General features: G+C 43.7%; 1 protein-coding gene across 1 annotated transcript in view; it reads left to right on the top strand.

Annotated features, from left to right (window-relative positions):
* Positions 1-6,000, top strand: part of CAMKK2 (calcium/calmodulin dependent protein kinase kinase 2) — a 1,901,640-nt gene that overhangs the window by 1,161,096 nt on the left and 734,544 nt on the right. The gene's annotated exons all lie outside the window — the stretch shown is intronic.

Below are 6,000 nucleotides of genomic sequence, written 5' to 3'. Positions count from 1 at the left end.
ATCTTTCCAGAGTTTTGGGCACCCAGCAAGTGTTCCAACTACCAGTAGCACATGAGGAACTCCAAATAAAATGTAGTTGGAGTGCCAAAAAGCTTCATAGCTTTTTGGCACTGAACTGAATGCTTCTTAAGCGAGTCCTTTGATTCTGTCACTTGGCTAGTGATCCTTCAAGAGCTGGGCAGATAAATGCCCACTGGGGAAAATCTTTCTAATCTGATCTTGCCCTTTTCATTCTTCTTCACTATTGCATTACGGATCCGACTCTGCTGCATTTCTTAGACTTGGATCCTAGTCTCAAGCTGCTCCTTCTACCCACAATGCTCCACCATCCCTGTAGCTTCTTCAGATCTTGTTTGTTGCCTAGTTAGTATGACGCAGACTCCCTGTTTCAATCTTGGGTAATGATAAGTCTAATGTTTTTTGGCTTATTGTACTTATTGTTTCTTGTCTTTATTTCGTACCCTTTTTTACTATAGTCTCCACCCCTCCTTTTTAGGTTTCACAGGTGTTAGGGACTAGTCAGTGTATTTCCCCTTTCTTTCTGCTTCTGTCTCCACACGGTTGGCATATCTGCCTTCCTCTTTCATTTTTTATTCTCTTTAGAGTGAATTTTTTTTTTAAGTTATTTTCTTGCTTGTAATTTGTTAGCGCTAGTTGCTAGTTTAGTTGCTGTGTTGTTGTAGTGTTGTTATTAGTGTGCAGTTGGTGGTGAACTTAAAGTTATAGGGCATAGTTACATTTTTTCTCCTCTGTCATGTCAGATAAGCCTACACGTTTCAAATGTTGCTCAGAATGTGGGCATATGCTCCCCCATTCTGGCACACCTAGTAAATGTGTATATTGTTTAGGGCCAGATCACCTGCGGTCAAATTGTCGTATTTGTGAGGGATTCAACCCCTGAGCCATCGCTGACCATAGCAACAAACTTATCCTGAAAGGTCTGTTGCCTGCTTCATCCTCCTCGTCAGGTGCTCATACACCCTCAGCTAGCCTTACTGGGTCTTCAGAGCTGAGGAATCATTCCCATAAGACTTCCAGAGCTTTGTTGGAGCCTCGGCCAAGACTGCTAAGGCCTTGGATCCAAATTTGTTGGATTCAAGTCCTACCTCTGCTGCTTTGAATCCAAAGCATCCTTTGGATCTGACAGGTTCCTGTCACATGACTGCTTCTCGTAGTCCAACTTGTTCTACCTTGGATCCCAGTGTTAGGACCCGAACCCCAGGGTTCATCATCAGGACAGTTTTCCTAACACTGCTCTCAAAACTGCTCCAAACCTTGTCTAGATACTCCGGACCTACTTCTGTTGCTTCCTGTAGGTCCTCCAGGAGTCTGTCGGTTGTATGTATGGACAGGATAATACATGGGTTTCTCAAAACTTAGATCCAGATGAGTTATTGTCAGCTCTGTCCCAAGTCTGGTCTTGGATCCCAGAGGTTGGGGTCAGATATGGGGGGGGGAGATTAGGTCCTGACTTTTTCAGACCCATCCCTTCCTCTCGGGGCTTCCTCCTCGACATCTCGGGTCAAATCCTGTTTGGAGACCACTGATCCAGGGTGATTCCTGTCCATGCTCCTTCGATTGCCTCAGGTTTGAGAGAGATGGAGGAGATTTCTGCTGGTCCATCGGCCTTCCAGATTGTGGAAAGGGCTTTCTCTGCTCACAGAGATACCACCTCTTTTGCCTCTGATCTGCCCCATCATCTTTCACTGGATGTGGGTGCTAAGTCCATCATCCCTGTCCAGGGTCAGCCTGGCTCATGCAGCTTCCAAGTTCTTCACCTTGAGGAAGCCCCCCTTTCTTCTGTTACCTTCCCTGAGCACCCCCCCCAGAGGAGGTTCCTCAGAAAAAAACTTGCAAAAGTAGGCACATTGACTCCCCATTGGAGTCACAGAAGACATGGACTTTGATGAAGGAGAAGGATCCCCATGATCACCACCTGATGATGTCTGCTTTGGCAACATCTTGGAGATCCTTAGGCAGAAAGGTGGCTGGTTGGCCCAATATCCTTCTTCTGAAGAGTCTGTGTTCTTGGATGCCTTGGGGGTGGGCCCTTCAACATTTTGGGAGAACCCCCCCCCCCCCCCCAGCGGACGACCTTATTGACTTAAGTCTCCCACTGGGCTTGGAGGGAGCCGGACACTATTGAATCAATCCCCAAATGCCTAGATAGGTTTCTGCTCCCCCCCCAAAGACAGACTTCACTGATCCAAGGGTGTCCCTGTTGATGCCATTGTTGTAGCAACAGCCACCAAGAAGGGGCTAGCCAAACAAAACTCCTCTGTCCATCCACTGAACAAGGAGTCTTGAGCAATGAGCAGGTTTGATAAACGCATTTACTCCTCAGCCATGTTTGTGCTGAGATCATTAAATTATTTGGCACATTTCACACATGTGCAGAGATTTGGTCAAGGAGCTCTCCAACTCTCTTGTAGAGACCATGATGGACAAAGACTTCTAGAAAGTATCGCCCAAATTGGCTACTCCTGCTTCCGTGTTAAACTCTTCCATGAAGCTCATCTCCCATTCAACGGAGGGCACCTCAAGGGCAGCCGGCTGAGATATTGCGGTCAGAAGGCATACCTGGCTTAGGCTTTGTGACTTTGTGGAACCCTTTAAGGCATCTTTTGTCAGTGCCCTTTTCGATGGCTTCTCCTTGTTTGGGCCATCCTTCAAAGAGACTCTTAACCCACAGCGAGCAGGAAGGAAAGACACTGTTTGCTGTTGGGATCAAGTTTTCTACCCCTCAGCTCACTTTCTCCAGAAATCAGTAAGGTGGTAAGAAGACTTGGTTTCGAAAATCTCAAGGCTCTTATTTAGATCATTGTGGAGATTCTTCCTTCAGAGGCAGAGAAGAAAGTTTCAACTGTAGACTCCACTCCAGAGGCAGAGGGGATCTGCAGAATCAGGGCTTCAGAGAACCTTTCTCTGACAAGCCCTATCTGCGCTCCTGAAGCACTGCCCAACTGTTCATCTCTGAAAGCAGTTGGGGGTCGTTGTTCCCTGCACCTAGACATCTGGACCAATCTGACAACAAATGTCTAGGTGCTATGCATAATATCCAGAATTTATTGCATTTCCTTTTCCTTTTCACTGCCGGTAAAACAAAAAGAAACTCCCAGATGTTCCACCCAGTCAGAGGGACCATGCAGTACTGGAAATTTAAAATTTACTGCAAATAACAGTCACTCAAGAGGCCGCAACTGAACAAAGAGGATTCAGAACTTACTCGCTTCTTTTTATTGCCAAAGAAAGTGGGGGACCTAAGACCCATCTTTGATCTGTGCAGTTTAAATCTACATGTAAAGAAGTCAAAGTTCAGGATGGTTATGGTTCAGTCCATTCTCCTGCTGTTGTGCAAGGATAATTGGATGTGCTTGATAGACCTTCAGGGCACGTACTATCACACCAAAATAGATAGACACTCTAGAAGTCATTTGCACTTCAGCTGGGAGCCAGTCATTACCAGTTCAGAGCTTTGCCCTTTGGACTCACCACAGCCCCTAGGGTGTTTGCCAAATGCATGGCAGTAGTGTCAGCTGAACTGAGGCTGATAGGATTCCAGGTGTTTCTCTATGTGGATGACTGGTTTCCTCACTTCTCCAACCTGGCATCAGCTGCTTCAGGCCAGGGACTGTTTGTTCCAGATCATCAGCTACCTGGGCATTACCATAAATCTTGCCAAATCAAATCTTTTCCCTTTTCAGAGGTTGGAATTCATTGGTGTAGTCCTGGATGCAATGCACCAAATAGCGTCTTTGACTCCTCGGTGCTTAGTGTCCTTGAGACACCAAGTGCGGGAAATAATTACTTTACCATCTCCCTTGGCGAGATTGATACTTCAAGCCCTTGTCTCTGTCTCATCCTAGTACCTTTAGCATGGTGCGAGTCCTCCAGTGGACCTTGGCTGTTCAGTGGTCTTTTCTTTACCAGCAATTATCTGTTCCTATCAAGTTGACTATGGTTTGCAGATGTCATCTTCAATGGTGGATTAATTCTGACAGTCTTTTCCTAGGCAGGCTGTTCCTTCTTCCTCTCCTTACCCCTATGGCCACAGCGACCACGGACGCTTCCCAAGTTTGGCTGAACGGTTTTCAAGCCTGCATAATGTGTAGCACTGCTGGTGATTCCCTACTAGGTGAGAAAGTATATTTTCTGTCTTTGACTGATAGAACTGCTTTCTGTCTTACCAGCTCCATTTTGTTTTCTCTTTTAAGAAACACTGGCCTGGTGATTTTATTCTGTGTGAGAGAGAGAGAGACACTTAAATTATCTAGGCCCATATTTCACATATGTTTTCATTGCTTAATTTGAATTGTCTTCTGAGTGATACTTAAATACAAAGTGAAATTCTGTGCCTTTGTCTCTGCCTGAAGAATTTCAAACCTGCATAAGGTATATCACTGCTGGCGATTCTCGGCTAGGGGTTCCAATCCACGCTCACATTTATCAGTCTTCTTTTTAAACCTGGTGATTTTAAGCTTTCCACTCCTACTGTAAATTGAGCTTAATAAGCTCCTCCTTTTCTACACTGCTGCTGCTATCTTGAATTTTTATTTGAATTATTTATCTGGCTTTCCTTGTGCTTATATCAAAAAAAGTACATTTTGCCTCATATTATCATTTGCACTGATTTACTTCATCTGAATTTGTTATCTAGCTAGCTGTTGGATAAAGTAGTGTATTTTTACACTCTAGCAAGTACTTGTTTTCTCATCAAGGTCAGTGGATTTTCCTTCTAGTGCACTGGGAGGTAGCCTGTTCTGTCTACGTTGAAGAAACACTTGAGATTTCTGCATGTAGTTTTATTGGCATGAGAGCTTATTAATCAGCGTATCTTGTTTTTAGTGCCTTTACAAATTTTGTACAGTTGAATGGCTCTTGGCTCTTTTATACAAAGCAAAGTACTTTTATTGAATAATCACAGTTTTATGAGTTGTTTAAGGTACACTGCTGTATCCATATATTTAGGTTTGTTTGTGGTAACACTGTCTTACTGTCCTTTTACATTAGAAGGACTGGGATTATTCATCTAGTGGCTGTAGATGTTGACCTGGTCTTTCTGAGCTGGGAAACCCACAAAAGGGCTCTAAGTATTTTTTCTTTGCACTTCTCTTTTATACAGTGACTGTACTTCAGCAGTTAGAAAATAACTGTACTGTTTGCTGCTGCTTTGCACTGTATTTTACTGCTGCATTTGTTGAACTTTGTATTTCACACCAACTGCTGCTTTTACTTAATTAAAGAAAAGATCTGTTTGTGCTGTTTTATTCTGTTGCCATTATTAATTCAAGAAAAATGTGCTGCTTTTTACACTGTTGCTAATTTAATTAAAAAAAATCCTGTTTTTTTTTTTTTTTTCTGTTGTTCCTTTGCAATTCTGTTGGCCATAGTATAGACTGGATCCAGACTGGCTGAATTCAGTTTTATTTGTAGATTGAACACTAAAAATCAGGGCATATTTTTTTGGAGAAGCTCCCTGTACCCTTGTGGCAGGAGCATACAGTAGGACTATCTAATTAAAGATTACTGGTTCCCGGCTCAGTTTGAGCTGTTTCATTGGTGCAGGGCTTAGGTTGAGCTTTTTCATTGGTTTCTTTGTATTAGCTGCTTTATTCTTGCTTGCGAGTAGTGTACCACCGAGCAGAGGGGTATCTCTTGGTGGTTATAGACTCAAAAGCCCCAATAGAAGTATTTCCCTTAGAAGCAGCTGCTATCTAGCAGAGCAGTTGTTGAATAGCTCTCAACTGTTCAGTGAACCACCCAGAAAAGTTTTTCCTTCTTACCTATCAACATCAGGCCCTATAGATCCCCTCTTTTATAGCTTTCCTACTGTACACTCTGTAGGTTAGTCACCCTAAAATAACTCCCTGCCCGATACCCCCCTCTTTTTCTACTTATCTGCTGAGATACAAGGTTCAAACCTTGCATTATGGACTTTCAGTTTCCCTCTGTTTCACCTGCCAGCCTGGTGGACATAATTTCTTTGAGTGTAGCAACTGC

Source organism: Protopterus annectens, chromosome 4.part0 (assembly GCF_019279795.1).
Source record: "Protopterus annectens isolate FY-2018-M chromosome 4.part0, PAN1.0, whole genome shotgun sequence".
In the NCBI taxonomy this organism is placed as follows: Eukaryota; Metazoa; Chordata; order Ceratodontiformes; family Protopteridae; genus Protopterus; species Protopterus annectens.
This window is presented reverse-complemented; position numbering and strand designations above follow the sequence as displayed.